Here is a 17452-nt window from a genome sequence, read left to right as displayed (position 1 = left end):
GTCATGGCCTCCAAATACGTCCTCACCCTACCCCTGGAGCCTGTGACTCTTCCCTCACCTGGTAAAAGGGATTTTGCAGGTGTGATGAAGTTAAGGGTCTTGAGACGGAGAGATTATCCTGGATTATGCAGAGGGGCCTGAGGTAAATCACAAGGGTCCTTATTAGAGGGAGGCGGGGTCCCAGAGTTACCACTGGAAGATGGCATGACAGAAGCAAGAGGGTTGGAGTGACGCAAGGAAGAGCTCACTGGCCGAGGAATGCAGGCAGCTTCTCGAAGCCAAAAAAAGCAAGGAAACATTCTCTCCTGCAGCATCTAGAAAGAATGCAGTCCCACCAACACCTCGATTTTAGACTTCTGACCTCCAGAACTGTAAGAGAATCATTTGTTGTCATTAAATTTATGATTGTTACAGCAGCAAGAAAACTAATACGATTATGAAGTCAATAATACCATCTAAAATAGAGTACATGTTAAAATTTCCACAATTATCTGAAAAACTTACCTTCCGTTTTCTTCCTCCCCTTTTTTGTTTTTTGTTTAGGATCCAGTTAGAGTTTGTATCTTGCATTTGATCGTCATGTAGTACAAGTTTATTTTTAAAGTTCAAATTTATACCAATTGCTGTCTTGAGCCACATAAAAATTTGAAATCACAAATAAACCTGAAAATTTTCTATTTTTAGCAAATGATTCAGTTCTAGTTTTAAGGCTAAATTACTTCATCGGGAAAAAATATATTTATAAATGTGTCATACTAAAAGCAACCAGGGGCCACCCCATGGCCGAGTGGTTAAGCTTGCCTGCTCGGCTTTGGGGTCTGGGGTTTCACCGGTTCAAATCCTGGGCGCGGACATGGCACCGCTCATCAAGCCATGCTGAGGCAGCATCTCACATGCCACAACTAGAAGGAGCCACAACAAAAAATACACAACAGTGTACCGAGGGGACTTTGGGGAGAAAAAGGAAAAATAAAATCTGAAAAAAAAAATTAATTTAAAAAAAAGCAACCAATTATACTTTAGTTTTTAAAAAGTTTTTGTAAAAATAGCAACTGACAGATGGGTGGTGTGGTTCTGTGACCAGAACCGAACCCCCAACCACGGTAGCGGTGAGCACAGAACTTTACCTACTAAGCCATCAGAGCTGGCTCCGCAGGTACTGCCTTGAAAAATGTTTGTGGACAGATAGGCGCAAGCTTGGACTTTTTAAAGTTAAAGAACTTTTTATTCAAGGCCTCGGCAAAAACAGGTAACCACATATTTCATAGATTGCAAACATCTCTTGGGCGACTGCTCTGTGCCAGGCCCGGTGCCAGGCACAGGAGGCAGCTCAGGTTAATGCTTGGTGGCCTCTAAGGTGTGAACGTAAGTAATCCGAAGCCCTCGGAATGAAGTGTATCCGCCATCTCTGTGAATGGACTTGCACTTCTTATAACTGTGGTTGCTGGGAGAAGGGGGCGGTTGGCGCCCCGCCCGGAGCTGGCCCCTTCCCGCTGCTGCCCCTTTCTCCATCAGGAGGCCGCATAACCTCTCCCACCAGAACCTACCGTTCCGCGAGAACAAGCTGCAATCCAAAGGATGCCTGAGACATGAGTATTTTTCTAGACAACCTACTAGGTAGGGATGTAACGACCACCCTGAGCGACCTTCACACTAAGGGAACCGTTGGAGCGGTAGAGAGACCCATGCGCCCTTCGTCTGTCTACGCAGGCGACACATGGGCTTTGTTCCTGGCGCTGGGTCAGCTTCCGACGCCAGACGGGCGAACGGACAGTTACAGCCTTTTCTCTGAAGTGCACACGTGGGTCATGGTGGCCAGTGCTGCGGCAGAAATGAATGACGAGACCCGCAGGGAAGAAAACGGGTCCCAGAGGAGCAGGACAACACAGGAAGAACACGGCAGCTGCACAGAACACGGACGCACCGAGAAAAAACACGAAACACACTCCCTCTGAAATCCGTCACCGCGTAAACTCTCTTGAAAACACTGCCACTAACACGGAAAAAAAGATGAAAGACACCACCAACGACGGAAGTGAACACGGTTCTAAATTCTTATTTGACGAGAAAACTCATACATACTACACAACTCTATTTTTAGTACAGCTTTATAAGCCTTGCAAGTGCAAGGCCTCAAAAAATTGGGTAAAAACTCAGAATTGTTCCTCTCCACGGAAATCTTTAGTAAAAGGCGAAAGATTTATACGATCTGAAGAGAAACTAGAGTATGCAGGTATTTATCACGCTCAGTCCTCGGGTAACTGTAACTCCTAGAGCAGCAATGGTAATTATTTACCCAAAAGAGCCAGTGGTTTCTGCCTCTATATCAGACAATTCTGTTGAAAGCAGGGTCTTTTTAGGGGGGAAAAAAGTCAAAAGGAAACGAAGAATCCAGCTTTTTAAAGTAGGAAATAGCCTTGTGCAATGCATTGTGGGTATGTAAATAAGGCTGAGTCGCCAACCTCCGTTTCCGGAAATACCTTAAATTGTTCACCTGTTTTCCTGCTACCGCTAGGCCTGGGGCCACCACCAGGGGGCAGAGCAGAAATCAGATTGGCAGGAATATAGCTGCTTGGTCCAACCAGAAAGTCGGACTGTTTTATAATTGGCACTCCAAGTTTACAATTTCTCTAGAATTAAAAAAAAAATTAAATTTAAATTTAAATTTAAAAAGAGGCTTGAAAATAATTGTCTTTGTTCCTTCATTCAACAAAAACTTATTGAATGCTGTGTCAATAAGTTCCAGACAGAGAGGCACCATAACAATGTAAGCCAAGTGGTCAAAGGGCAAATGGCTGGGCGGCAGGGACCAGATTTTGACGGGCCTTCCATGCCAAGCTAAGAGCTTGACTTCGCCTTGAGGGCAATGGGCAGCCAGCGGAAAGCTTTAAAGGAGAATAATATGATCAGAATAGTGTTTTGAAGCAGCATCAGTGTTATGAGTTATGATCCATTCTGGTCAACGTATGGAGACTATATGGCCAGCAAGAAGTTTGGGAGACAATTTGGGACACTGAGCAGTAAAGCCAGAGAGAAATAAATGATGGCCTGGACAGGGAATGGCCTAGAATTACCCAAGGAAAGAGTGGAAAGTGAGGAGAGAAACCTGGCTAGGAGAGTTCCCTAGAGAACAGGGGCCTAACAGAGAGGTGCAGCAGAAGGAACACTGAAATTCGGAAGGTGGGAGGAAAACCAGGAGAGTGGATGGGACAGAAATCAAGGGCAGAAAAGAAGTTTCAAGAAGGGACTGGTCAGTTCTGTCGAAGGAGTGATCCAGTGAGATGGGGACTGCAAAGTCCATTGGATTCAACAAGAGGCAGTTGCTGGTGACCTTGGCCTGAGCCCTTTGCACAGGGTGGGGGTGATGGAAGCCTACTGCAGGGAGGTGGTGAGGGCAGGAGGGGGAGGCAGAGAATGCAGGCACCTCTTTTGAGAAGTTTGACCCTGAAAAATTAAAGAGAGGCCATAGCTGGAAGAGGGGAGGGATTAAAACAGCCGTTCCCGCTCTTTTCTTACTGTTAGGAGTGTTACACGTGTTTAAATGCCGATGGGAAGGATTAGCACAGATGGAAGAGTGAAGATCCAGGGCAGAGGAATTAAACAATAGACGGGGGTTGAGGAGGGGAGGGGGGGAAGGGAGGGTGATGGCGGCCCACTTTAGTTAAGAGGAAAGACCCAGACTCCAACTCTATGGTGCCCGATGGGCGGGGAAGGGAAACCAACTCAACACAACGTTGACATAAGGGAAGCCATATTGCAGAAAAGAGACCATGTTGTAATTTTGAATGACCTCTAAGTCAGCTGGATTTGCACCCTCCAGGAGATCTGCCCGTTCTGTAGATTTTATGACCCCTGCTTGTACATATACCTCCCAGCTGCGATAAGATGATTACTTCGTTCTTTTGAGTTCCTTAGGAATGTGGTGACTCCCCCCACCACCACCACCACCAAACAGAGAGTCTATGCTGATAGCCATCATCAATGACTGCTGAAAGATCTGCTGTGGCAACTCCCAGTCTGTAACACCAGAGGGTCAACATTCCTAACCCCTCCCCTATGACCCACTGGCCTATATAACTGCTTCAAGATTCTGTGCCCCCCTGAAGATGGTTCTTTGGGCATTAGTCAGCCATTTTCCCTCTTGCTGGCAAGCTGTAATAAAATGCCCTTTCTCTGCCACCATCTTGCCTCTTGACGATTGGCTTTTGTCTCGCGGCGAGCAGATCGTGCCCTTTGTGCGGTAACAGAAGAAGGGAGTGCAGGTGATAACTCCCCCACCCTGATGGTTTATGGAGCTGGTCCTCTTTCTGTCCCTCCCCAGCAGTTCCCTCTCCCATCCCTCTTGCCTTCCATCTTCCTCTACCTTTACAGCATCTGGCAAAGCCTCAACTTTCTACCTTTTCAGCATCTGCCCTGTGGCAGCTGAACTGCTAGAAAAACCAGACAACCGAGCCCAACCTCTAGTGAAGGCCCCAATGTGACCTGACATGTCTCGTTGGCTCTGCTTCCCGCTCCCGAGGCACCCATTTTACACCTTCTTCTCTCTCGGAAATCATCCCACACCTCCTCCCGTACTCTCACTCTCTGATCCCCTCACAAGATTTCGCTGAGAAAGCGGAAGGCATTTCCCTTATCTTCCCACCCCCAAGCCAACAGCCCCCAGCATCTGCCCCTCCTCCGCTCTCCTCCCATCAAAGGCCCATCCCTCCTCTAGGGCTTGTGGCCCGCCCCCAACCCCACAGAGACTGCGCTGCTTCCATGGGGTCCCCCTCACGAGACCATCTGTCTCTCCTCTCCGGGTTCATCCCAGCCGACCAAGCAGGCCCATGATCTCCCAGCTGGAAGAGAAAGGGAGCAGTAAGGGGGAGGGGAAAAGGGAGGGAGTCGCTTCACCCACAGCGCCCGCCACCCGAGTTCTCCTTGTGGAATATAGCGACCAACCACAACAAAGAAAAAACTTCACTTTGGGTTTTTGTTTCAGAAAAAAATTCTGACAGAAGTCTTTTTATTAAAAACAAACTTTCTTGCAACCACAAGAGACAAATGGAACTTTTCATTCTAAACAATTAGTTTCCACTGAGCTTCACCTTAAGAAAGAAGCTTAGTAACCTTTACTGTCGATGCATTCACATCAACTGGTACAAATTTGAATTAACTTTCACACTAGACTTTTTTTAATGACTTATGTAACTATCTGAACAATGCTTCACAGACCTTGAAATTGATTCAAACATCAGAGACATCAATATGTAATTTTTTCCAGCATTACTGAGATGTAATTGACATACAGCATTGTGCAAGTTTAAAATATGCATTTTTTATTAGGTGAAATAACTTCTACAGTAAAACAGAGTTCTTTGTTTTCTCCTCTTTTTCGTCTCTTCTCATTTCACTTCTTCACTTTCCATTTTAAAAATTCATCATGAACTACTTCTAACTCCACAGAAAAGAATAAAGAACAAGAAGACGCCTGATTCTCCGATTTAATGGATATGAACATTTCTTCTAATGTGCTTTAGATCTGTTTTAATAGATATGAACATTTCTTCTAATGTGCTTATCTGTTTGAAAGTAAATAAAACCTTATAAATACAGTGGAAGGCTGAATTTGTACCCCTCAATCCCATTCGCGCACCTCCCCGTGATACCCACTATTCTGAAGTTGGTGATATGTCTTCCATCCACCAACATTTGTCCTGTGTTTTTAAAATTCCCACAAATATCGTACCTTAGCTATCCTCCTGTAACTTGCTTTTTTTATCCTATATTGTTTCCAAAACAATTTGTGACGGTATTTGTAGATGAAGTTCCGATTCATCCATTTTATTTCCTGCATAGTATGGCATTGTTTGAGTGCACCTGGGATGTAAAAACCACCTGGGACATTAAATAAAGGGACATATGGTGACATTACTATGAACAACTCTCCAATTTCCATCTACTTATTTTAAGGTTTCTCAGATCTTCCATTTGTGAAAACAAAGATAGGAATAGAACTGGTGACAAACTCTGTCTCACTCTGTGTGAGCTAATTGAAAAATAAAGTTTCTTCATCTCCTTAGGAGATGCATTTCCAATACATTTCTAATTTTTAGGTTCAAAACTCTTATTTTGATCATTCATCTACTTAGAATAATGATAATGATAATTCAATCCAGAAGATGTGTTTTGACACACAGAGACTTAAGGTAACATGAAATCTTTTAAAACATATATAGGTACATGTGAGCATCTTTTCATGTTTATGGGCGACTCCAGCTTCCTATTCAGGGGACTTTCTGTTCTGGTCTTTTGTCCATATTTAAGTTGTTTTTGTCTTTTGCTCTTTGACTTGTAGGAGTTCCCATTTACATTCAGTAAACTAAACCTTTGACAGTTTATATGTATTGCAAGTTATTTCCTATAGTCTGTCACTTGTTTTTTCATTTGTTTATCATATAGAAGTTTTAATATATTCATCAATTTTCACTTTATGGTTCTCTAGATTTTAAATCTTTCCCTACCCTAATGTCATAAAAACATACTCTCATATTTTCCTTTAAAAGATCTAAAGTTTTTTACAATTGAATTCCTAATTATCTAGACTTTTCCTGTGTGATATGAAGTAAGGACCTAATTTTATTTTATGGAGCATTACCTGCAGCATCCTTGGTGATTGCAGGAAGCTGGAGACAACCTAATGTCCATCACTGGGACAGTGGCAGGTAAAAGGTACTATCATGCAACAACAGGAAATAATGTATTAGATGTCACACTGCATCAAAACTATAATGTTTAGTGACAAAAATGAGATGTATGAGGGGCTGGCCCCGTGGCCGAGCGGTTAAGTTCGTGCGCTCCGCTGCAGGCGGCCCAGTGTTTCATCAGTTCGAATCCTGGGCGCGGACATGGCACTGCTCGTCAGACCACGCTGAGGCAGCGTCCCACATGCCACAACTAGAAGAACCCACAACGAAGAATACACAACTATGTACTGGGGGGCTTTGGGGAGAAAAAGGAAAAAATAAAATCTTTAAAAAAAAAAAAAAAAAGTATGATACAGTATCATTAACATAACTTTTAAAATCCACCCACATACACAATACCTGCATACAACAATACCTGTTTTGCAAGAACAAAAAACAAGAAGATATATATTAAACACAGTGGAATGGTTGCTGGGGAGAAGGTGAATGGAAGAGGGATAGATGTAAGAATAAAAGAGTGAATGATAAACAGATAAATGGATAAATAAAGCAAGCCTGACACAGACCACTGATGATAATATGTCATGACCCCAGGAGCATGGTCATCACCTGAGAGCCAAAGATGATAGATAGATAGATAGATAGGTAGATAGATAGATAGATGAGCAGAACTGCTACGAAAGGAGAGAGAGAGAAGGAACGCAAGAAGGAAGAATGAAAGGATGGAAGATAGAAGGAAGGATGGAAGGCAAAAAAGACTGAGTCGTCATCAGAGTATACAGCCTAGGGGAAACTATTCATGTGCCCAGAAGGACGTAAATAATCATGATTCAAGCAGAGGCAGAGAGCGTGAAAGAGGGGTCCGTGCTGAATGGGAGCTGAATTTCTTCTAAGGCGTCCTAAACAACACCTTGACTTGCCCTTTAATAGGCTCTATCAAGGTCTCCAGAAGCAGCAAGAACCTCCTCACCACAGGGCAGGATTCAAAGCAAAAGGCAGATAGTGCTAAAAAGAATATTAAAAAAAACTATAACTTGGGGCTGGCCCCGTGGCCGAGTGGTTAAGTTCGCACGCTCCGCTGCAGGCGGCCCAGTGTTTCGTTGGTTCCAATCCTGGGCGCAGACATGGCACTGCTCATCAGACCACTCTGAGGCAGCATCCCACATGCCACAACTAGAAGGACCCACAACGAAGAATATACAACTATGTACCGGGGGGCTTTGGGGAGAAAAAGGAAAAAAAATAAAATCTTTAGGGAGAAAAGAAAAAAACCTACAACTTGTTTTCTACATCCCACCTCACACCCACTTCTGTCATTAGAAACAACCGCTAGTCGACTCAGCTGTTTCTTCCACTGGGTATATGCTGAATGACAGACATACACTGCTGCCTCTTGAGTCACTAATTTTAGATATTACTTCTTGACTTATATTAAAAAATAAAATTCAGTGGCCGGCCCCATGGCTGGGTGGTTAAGTTTGCAGGCTCCGCTTCAGCGGCCCAGGGTTTCGAGGGTTCAGATCCTGGGCACAGATACGGCACCACTCATCAAGCCACGCTGAGGCAGCATCCCACATGCCACAGCTGGAAGGACCCACAACTAAAAATACACAGCTATGTACCGGGAGGCTTTGGGGAGAAAGAAAAAAATTTTTTTTTAATCTTAAAAAAAATAAATAAGATAAAAAAATTAAAAAAAATAAAATTCAGGGGCCAGCCCAGTGGTACAGCAGTTAAGTTCACATGTTCCACTTCGGTGGATCCCAGGTGCATGCTGCTTGTCAAGCCATGCTGTGGCAGGCATCCCACATATAAAGCAGAGGAAGATGGGTACAGGTGTTAGCTCAGGACCAATCTTCCTCAGCAAAAAGAGGAGGATTGGTGGTGGATGTTAGCTCAGGGCTAATCTTTCTAAAATAGATAAATAAATAAATAAACAAACAAATAAAATTCAACTGAGTACATTTTAAAGATCTTATTGGCTTTATTCAACAATTCATGAATTGAGCAGCATCCCCTCTAGCAGATAGAAAGGAGCTCTGAGGAGCTGTACAAAATGAAAGGCTTTTATAGGCAGAAGGGAGCAGAACAAGGAATTCATATCAGCAAGAAGTGAACAGTCGTGGCAAGGTCACCTTCCTACAGGGGATGGCCGAGGTCCATCAGGCAGGTTTCCTCGCGAGTAGTGCTGATTGACTGGTTCAAGATTCCACTTCTGGGAGAGCTGAAACTATAATTAAGTCTCAGTTTGGTGTTGTGGGGCTTAGCATCAGTGACTCCATTTGGGGCCTGTTGTCTTGTTTTTAATACTCACCATCAAGGTCGATGAGGATGTTCTCTCCCTCACACCGCCTCTTCCCCCATGATGTGACTGTATTTCAATGTTGTTCCAAGCCAAGCCAAATAGAGTTCTACAATTACAATTCCTACCATGTAAAACTTTTTATTTTCCTGGAGTTAAAAAGTTCCCCATTTTAGAAATCTTTTATTTTTTCTGTTTTTAAATTTATGAAGTACTTGATACACAAAACAGTATATAGAATCTATGTTCTCGAAGAGTAATTAAAAAAACAGACAGTGGGGCCGGACAGCGGCTGAGTGGTTAAGTTTGGACGCTCCACTCTGGCAGCCCAGGGTTTCACCGGTTGTATCCTGGCGCAGACATGGCAGCGCCCATCAGGTCACGCTGAGGTGGCATCCCACATAGCACAACCAGGACCTACAACTAGAATACACAACTATGTACTGGTCAGCTTTGAAGAGAAGAAGAAGGAAAAAAAAGATTGGCAACAGATGTTAGCTCAGGAGCCAATCTTAAAGAAAAAAAAATAGCTATGTATCTTGACCCAGCTTAAGAAACAGGACTTGACCTGCTCTGTTCACTTTATTCCTCTCCAATCTGATCTCCTGCCTCCCTGACCCCAGAAATAACCACTATCCTGAAGTAGGATTTTCCTGTCTAATATCACCGTTTTAATTAATGTGACTTTCTTAACCTCATAAGAGATGTCCTCTCCAATTATTCTCTTTTCTCCAACTTTTCCAGATATTCATGGATCTTATTTCTCTATATAAATATTAAATATTTCTCTATATAAATATTAAAATAACTTTATGAAGTTCCTTAAAAGATCCTGCTAGAATTTTTATGGAAATTGCATTAAATTGTGGCATATATTTAGAGAGAAATAACATCTTTACCATTTTACTATCCATCAATGTGTATTTCAGGGCTGGCCCTGTGACCTAGTGGTTAAGTTTGGCACATTCTGCTTCAGCAGCCTGTATTCACAGGTTAAGATCCCAGGTACAGCCGTGCTGTGGCCAAGACCCACATACAAAATAGAGGAGGACTGGCACAGACGTTAGCGCAGGGCCAGCCTTGCTCAGCAAAAAGAGGATTGGCAGCAGATGTTAGCTCAGGGCTAATCTTCCTCAAAAAAAAAATTCATTCCATTTACTCAATCTCTATAATTCCTTAAGAGACTTTAAATTTTTTCCTCTATAAAGGCCATTTTTTTAGGTGGGTTTCTACTCTATAGTTTTGATGCTATTGTGAACAGTATCTTACTTTTACAATTACATTAAGTAGCTGGTTATTGCTGGTGAAGAGGAATATTAGTTTGTAAGTTAATTTAGAGCAAGCTTGCAGAACTCTTTTTTAATTCTAATTATTTACATATTGGTGTTGATTCTCTCGGGTTTTTCTGTATTGGAAACCAAATCATCAGCAGATATTGTTTTGTCTCATCCCCTCTATGCTCATGTTCAATTTCTCAGTGAGTAACAGACTCCCAAAAGCATACCTTGAACAAGCAAGAAGTTTATTTTCCCCTTACATGAAGGAAGCCAGGAGGGAGGAAATTCAGAGTTACTATGGAGGCTCCACGGTGTCAAAGACCCAGGCTGCTACTGTGGTTGCACACGGCCACCAGTGCACGGCTGGAGCCAGCTACTTCATGTGTGCATCTCTTCCCAACGCCATCTTCAGTGACTTCCAGTTGGCAGCTTGATATCAGCCACAGTGAGCATATTTACACCACGGAAATGGGCAAATGCTTCAAATCAGGGTCCCTCCCGCCGGAGAACTTGTTAAAACACTAGCAGCACAGCGCTGCTTCCTTTCGCACACAAGGACGGTTGCTGGAGCTACAGCCATGGTCTCCACACTCTGGTAGCGGGAAAAAGAAAAGGGAATGGAGAAAGTACCTCCTTCCTTGTTAAAAAGAAGTCTCAGAAGTACTTTACACAGGCTTAGAATAATTTCATTTACATATACTTATAATATTTCCACTTCTATTTCAAGTTGAACTTAGCCACATGGCCTTACTGAGCAACGAGGGAGGCTGGGAAATGTATGCTGCCATACACTCAGGTGAAAAATGGGGGAAATGCTATAGGTAGGCAATGAGCAGTCTCTATCACACGTTCCAGTCCTTAAACACTGATTTCAGCTCCAGGCTGCACAGTCGTGGGGGCAACTGTAATCCTCTTCTCCGATCTTAAAGAGTATGTGTCTTTAAGTACGATGCTTACTATGAGTTTTTGGCATGTAGCCTGTATTATTTTAAGGAAGTTCTTTTCTATCACCAGTTTTCTCTGAGTTTTCATCAAAATTAGGTGCTGAATTTTCTATTAAAGACTTTTCTGATTCTATTGCAATAATCACATTTTTCTCCTTTAGTCTATCAAGGTGGTGAATTACAATTGCTGGATTTTGCATGTTAATCATCTTTGCATTCCTGAGATAAACATTATTTTAACCATGATACATTTTTATTTGATTTTACCTTTTGAACATGTAAACAATTTGCAGGATTCAAAAGTCAAAACTATGAAAATATATAAACTCAGGGGCCAGCCCTGTGGCCAAGTGGTTAAGTTTGCCCACTCTGCTTCGGCAGCCCCGGGTTTTGCTGGTTCGGATCCTGGGCACGGACTTGGCACCGCTCATCAGGCCATGCTGAGGCAGCATCCCACATGCCACAACTAGAATGACCCACACCTAAAAACACACAACTTTGTACCGGGGGGCTTTGGGAGAAAAAGGAAAAATAAAATCTTTAAAAAAACAAATACATAAACTCAGAGAAGTCTCACTCTTGTCCTTATCCTCTCCACCCCACTCCCCTCCAACCCATGTTTATTAGTTTCTGGTTTCATCTTTCTGTGGTTCTTTTTGCAAAATAATAATAATCAGACATATTTTATTTCCCTTAACAAAAGATAATATACACCTTATTTCAATTAATAATATATCCTGGAATTCACACCCTATCAGTTTATAGAGACCTTCTTCATTCTTTTTTTGGCTGCATAGTACTCCATTGTGTGGATATACTGTACTTTATTCAGCCTGTACCTATAGGTGGGAATTTAAATTGTTTACAGAATTTTGCTATTCCAGATAATACTGCAATTAATAGCTTTGTGCATATGTTTTTTCATATTTATAGGTGTGTATCTTTGGGGTAAATTCCCAGAAGTAAATTGTTGTATCAAGAGTAAATTCAGGGGCCGGCCCAGTGGTGCAGCTGTTAAGAGTGCACGTTCCGCTTCGGGGGCCCGGGCTTCACCGGTTTGGACCCGGGTGTGGACATGGTGCAGCTTGGCAAGCCATGCTGTGGCAGGTGTCCCACATATAAAGTAGAGGAAGATGAGCACAGATGTGAGCTCAGGGCCAGTCTTCCTCAGCAAAAAGAAGAGGTTTGGTTGCAGATGTTAGCTCAGGGCTAATCTTCCTCAAAAAAAAAAAAGATTGATGTAAAGTTGTTCATTCATTTTTTTATAAATATTTTTAATCTATGTTGTGTCTGTACTTATTTCTCTTTTTTCATTCTGTATTTTGCATATATATATTTTTTTAATCTCTCCTCCCAGGTTCACCTAGCTTATTAAGACTTTCAAACAACTGGCTTTTGTGTGTGTGTGAGGAAGACTGGCCCTGTGCTAACGTCCGTTGCCAATCTTCCTCTACTTTGTGTGGGATGCGGCCCGGGCCATGGAAGTAGAGTGTGAGAACTTAACCTTCACACCACCAGGCCTGCCCCTAAACAACTAGCTTTTTAAAATTCTTTTTAAAATCTCTTTTTCACTGATTTCTGCCTTCCCCCACCCCCTTATTTCTTTGAATCTCAACTCTGTAACTCTTTCCCAAATTGTCAAACAACGTATCAGTAAGGAATATTTTCAGTTAGGAACATTTTCAGCTGCAGGTTACAGAAAGCTTGAATACAGTTTGCTTAAACAAACAGGTGGGGTTTTGTTTGGCTTTGTTTTGTTTTATATTTACACAACAAGGAGTCGGGTGTAGGTGGCTGCTGGTGTTGGTTCAACTGCTCGGCCACTGAGAACCTTCCTGGGCCCTTCCTGCCTGCCTGCTTGTCTGTCCTGAGTGTGTTGCATTTTTGATCTGATGACTATCAACTTACTTCATGATCACAAGGCAGCTGTCACAACTCTGGACAGAAGGTCCATGTCCCAGGCAAGAAAAAAGGGAATGAGATGTTACAAGCAAAGCATACTTATGTCACTCCCTTCTATTAGAAAACAACACATCCTGCCCAGAAGCCCCCCCAAAACCGTCCTGCTTATATCTCATCGGCCAGAACTGCATCACACGGCCAGCTCTAACTGCATGGGAATCTGGGAAAGCAAGTATTTCACTTTTTTGGTTTCCAATCTGGAGATGAGTAAGGAAGAAGGGGCTGGGAGTGGCTGTCGGATTAGCCACCCACAGTGTGTGTCACAAACAACTGGCTCATCTAAATGTCTTCAGTCTTCCTTGTGTTCTGTGTCCCTTCCTGACGCCTTTGTGATGAATCCCCACCCTGACCTTATTGCTCATGGTTTCATTTTGGCTGCAACCATTCTGCTACTCAATCCATGTAGGAATTTCAACTATTAAATTTTTCATACCCAGTATTTCCAACTGATTCTTCTGGTTTGTTCCTGCCTTATGGTAACAATATCCTCCCTTATCTTTTGAGGATATTTATCACACGTTTTAAACTGGATCAACAGCCAGTCTGTTTCACCTAATATTAGTTGCTCAGCTTGTGGTTTTCCTTTTCTTACGAATGTGTCCCCCTTTGAGTCCCTATTGCTTTGTGGGTGTCAGTGAACTTAGCAGGGGCCGGCCCCTATTTGCTGCTGCTTCTTTGCCTTCAACTCAAAATAATTCTTACGTAAAGAGGCATATTTTGGGGTGACATTCTGGTTTCCTTCATTATTTTTTTCTGAACTACTTGAAAGTCGCGAACATCATGACTCTTTCGGTCTAAGTATTTCAGCATGCATCTCCCAAGAAAAAGCACATTCTCCCACACAATCGTGGTGTCATTATGACCGTTAAGTAAATCAGAAATAATTCCCTAAAATGTCTCATAGCTAGTCCATATTCAGATTTCCCCAATTACTCCTAATTTTTTTAAACCATGACCCAATCAAGATTCATGCTTTGCATTTGGTTGTTGTTTGTATTCTCTTAAAATCTAGAACAGTCTTTGTATTTCTCTTTTTTCTTAACAGGGACTTTGTAAAGAGATCAGGCCAGACGTCTTGTAAAGTGTCCTGCATTCTGTATTTGCCTCATTATTCCTCATGGTGTCATGCAATTTGTTCCTCCATCAGCTGTATTTCCCAGAAACAGGAAGTTAAGTCTAGAGGCTGGACTGGACTTAGGCTACACATTTTTGGCATTCTTATCTCTTGGATGATGCTGTGTATTTCCTATCGTAACCTATCAGGAGATACATAATGTCAGGCTGCCCCACTGCTGGTGATGCTAAGTTTGATCACTTGGTTACACTGGTGACTGGCACATATTTCCGCATAAAGGTATGCTTTCCCTTTGCAAGTTGTTCACGTAAACAATCTGTGGCACGATACTCTGGCACCATGCACACGTCCTCTACTCCGTCACCTTTCACCTAGCATCCCTGACTCATTGATTTCATTGGGAACTGCAGTATAGTTCCAGAGTCTTTACTTAGAAAAGTGACTGTATGAAAGTTTTTCTAGTTTTTTTCCAAATATGTCTCTTCTTTCTTACACATTGTTCTTTCACAATGATTTTTTTTAAAACTTACTATCTTTTTGATGTTAAGCATACCAATTTTATAGGCTCCAATGGTTCTATTACCAGTTTGAGGAGGGGAGGGCTTTTTTTTTCTTTCTATCATGGTGATGTATCGACGGTAATATGTTGGAGTCCCTGGCATACATATGTAAGTGTCCCTAATCTAATGACTTTATGTTTCCTGAAGTCACAGAAGTTTCATTATTCACAGACCATGGGCCTCTCTTCATTTATGGCACAAAAGGAATTCTCGACTTTGGGACTTTGAGTTTCCTCTGCGTTTTACTGTTTTTGGACCAGTCAATGTTAATTTCTTGACTTTGGCTTCCTGTAACAGGAGGGTACTGGCATCAGAAACAAGTTATGAGGGCAGGAGTTGTATCACCCATGCCTGGCCAGGAGAAATTCACTGGATCTGTCCCAGGTCAAGGAACTGGAAATAGGCCCCCTGCAAAAGCCCATGTGCCCCAAGGGTTCCACATCGGCCTTGGGGAGCAGCAAGGAAGTTTGGGGGATTTTTTTGTTTTTTTGAGGAAGATTAGCCCTGAGCTAACTGCTGCCGCCAATCCTCCCTTTTGCTGAGGAAGACTGGCCCTGAGCTCACATCTGGGCCCATCTTCCTCTACTTTATACGTGGGACGCCTACCACAGCATGGCTGGACAAGCGGTACCATGTCCGTACCCGGTATCCAAACCAGCGAACCCCAGGCCACCAAAGTGGAACGTGCGCACTTAACCGCTGCGCCACCTGGCCGGCCCTGAAGGATAATTCTATTTTACCTGCCCTCTCTGCAGCTCTCCAAAGTGACTTCCTCTTTCACTCCTTCCAGGCTTCCACTCCCTGGTTTGGCTCATCTCTTCAAACCACCCTAATCTCATCTTCTTTGCTTCTCCTCCTCTGCCCTACCTCAAAATGGTGGCATGCCCCGTGGCTCAATTATGGTTCTTCTCATCTCCATCTACACTCTCCCTACGTCTCATTCAGTTTCATGACTCTAAATACATCTACATAAAATAACTGCAAAATCCCTATCTCTGGCCTTGATCTCTCCCTGAGCTCCTAGCTTGTATATCCAAGTCCTCACCTGACACCTCCAATGGGAAGTCTTGTAGACATCTCAGACTCGACCTGACCAAAACGAAACCCTTGACCTACCCATCCTGACCTGTCTCCTTCACACCTCCACTCCCCTATTTCAAGAAATGGTCCATCATCCGCCCAGTTGCTCTAGCCAGAAACCAGAAATCATCCATGTTATCCCTTCTCCTTCACTCCTACATGCAACCTGTCAACCTAAACAAGAGAGATAAACTGAGGCAAGCTCAAATTATCAGAAATTGAGTTTATTCGGGAGTAGCAGAGGAATTACAATGTGGGAAATGCATCCTATAGCAAGCTACAGGCAGGCCATTGAGGGTTTGGGGAGGGCTATATTCATGGGCAAGGAGCCACAAAGAGGGGGTCATTGAGCCAGAGTTCAAACACTCCGTTCATCGGCTTGAGGGCGGGGAGAGATTCTCTCAGTTCTTAAGTTCCATTTTTCTGAGGGAGCATGTGAGATTCTCCATTTCATATCCTCTGGTTTCATTTTAGATCGAAACCCTCTCACAAACTCATCAGCAAGTGGTGCTTACTCCACCTCCCAAACAAGGTACACCTTTAATCCATTCTCTTAGCTACATTTCCTTTGTCACTACCCCATGCCAGGCCAGAATAATCCCTTGCCTTCTAAATGATCTCCTCAACTCCAGTCTTGCCCTCTTCAAATCGGTTCTCTACACAGCAGCAAGCCTGACACATGAAATCGAATGTGACTCAGATCTTGTCAGTCTTCTGCTGAAAATCTTCAATGACTTCTGATTAGAATAAAAGCCAAAATTATTACTATGGGCTACATGATGCTAAATGATCTCACTCCTCTGCCCCTTACCTATTGCCTTCCAGCCACACTGGCTTCTTTCACTTCTTCAAGACCAAGTTCTTTCCTGCCTCAGGGCCTTTGCACATACCGTTTTCAGATCCGAATCTCAAAGGTTCTCCACCTCCCTGTCCTCCATTTTGACATGGCTAGTTCCTCCTTGTTCTCTAGACTCAGGTCAAATATCACTTCAAAGATTTCTTCCCCGGCTACTTTATCTAAAGTAGCTTCCTCCATTATTCTCTATCCTAGCTCTGTTTCCCTCAGAACACTCAGGACAATTTATAATTTATTTATTTATTTTTTTTGTCTCCTTGGAAATGTCAGGTCAAGGAGACAAGTACTACATGTCTTGCTCACTTCTACTATCTCCAGTACCTAGCACCACGCCTAGCACGTGGCGGACACTCAATAAACCTAGTGCGTCTGTGACTCTCACGCACTTTAAACAGAGCCCCTCATGTCAACTTCGCAATAACCCCGCCACGGAGGAAACATGCTCCCCATTGTGCAAAGAAGGAAACCGAGAGTCAAGTGTCTAACCTGTCCGAGGTCCCGGAGCTAGCAGCTGAAGAAATCGGGATTCGAATCCATGCCTGCAGGACCCCAGAGCCCTCACTCTCAAACCGCGGACTGGTTTCTCAGTTTGGGGTAAGCCAGCGGTACAACACGGTCCTCAGGTATAACGTCAGGAACAAAAGCACGCGAGGCTCGCGAAGTTCCCGGCAGGCCCTGCGCTCTGGGGTGTGGCCAGACGAGAGGGCGGC

The 17452-nt window shown here is 43.3% G+C and overlaps 1 long non-coding RNA gene and 1 other non-coding gene across 3 annotated transcripts; both read right to left on the bottom strand.

Annotated features, from left to right (window-relative positions):
• Window positions 1-2113: 2113 nt before the first annotated feature.
• LOC139082107 (U5 spliceosomal RNA) lies at window positions 2114-2229 on the bottom strand. The gene has a single exon (XR_011537837.1). It is a non-coding gene; the product is annotated as a U5 spliceosomal RNA (small nuclear RNA).
• A 6417-nt stretch (window positions 2230-8646) lies between these two features.
• Window positions 8647-17368, bottom strand: LOC103548295 (uncharacterized). Of its 2 annotated transcripts, none has more exons than XR_011537401.1 (4): window positions 17229-17368; window positions 10493-10857; window positions 9001-9411; window positions 8647-8916 (listed from the first exon to the last, which is right to left on the bottom strand). It is a non-coding gene; the product is annotated as an uncharacterized lncRNA (long non-coding RNA). The 2 variants fall into 2 exon arrangements; XR_011537400.1 differs by having other exon boundaries at window positions 9001-9097.
• Window positions 17369-17452: the final 84 nt, after the last annotated feature.

Source organism: Equus przewalskii, chromosome 2, assembly GCF_037783145.1.
Source record: "Equus przewalskii isolate Varuska chromosome 2, EquPr2, whole genome shotgun sequence".
In the NCBI taxonomy this organism is placed as follows: domain Eukaryota; kingdom Metazoa; phylum Chordata; class Mammalia; order Perissodactyla; family Equidae; genus Equus; species Equus przewalskii.
This window is presented reverse-complemented; position numbering and strand designations above follow the sequence as displayed.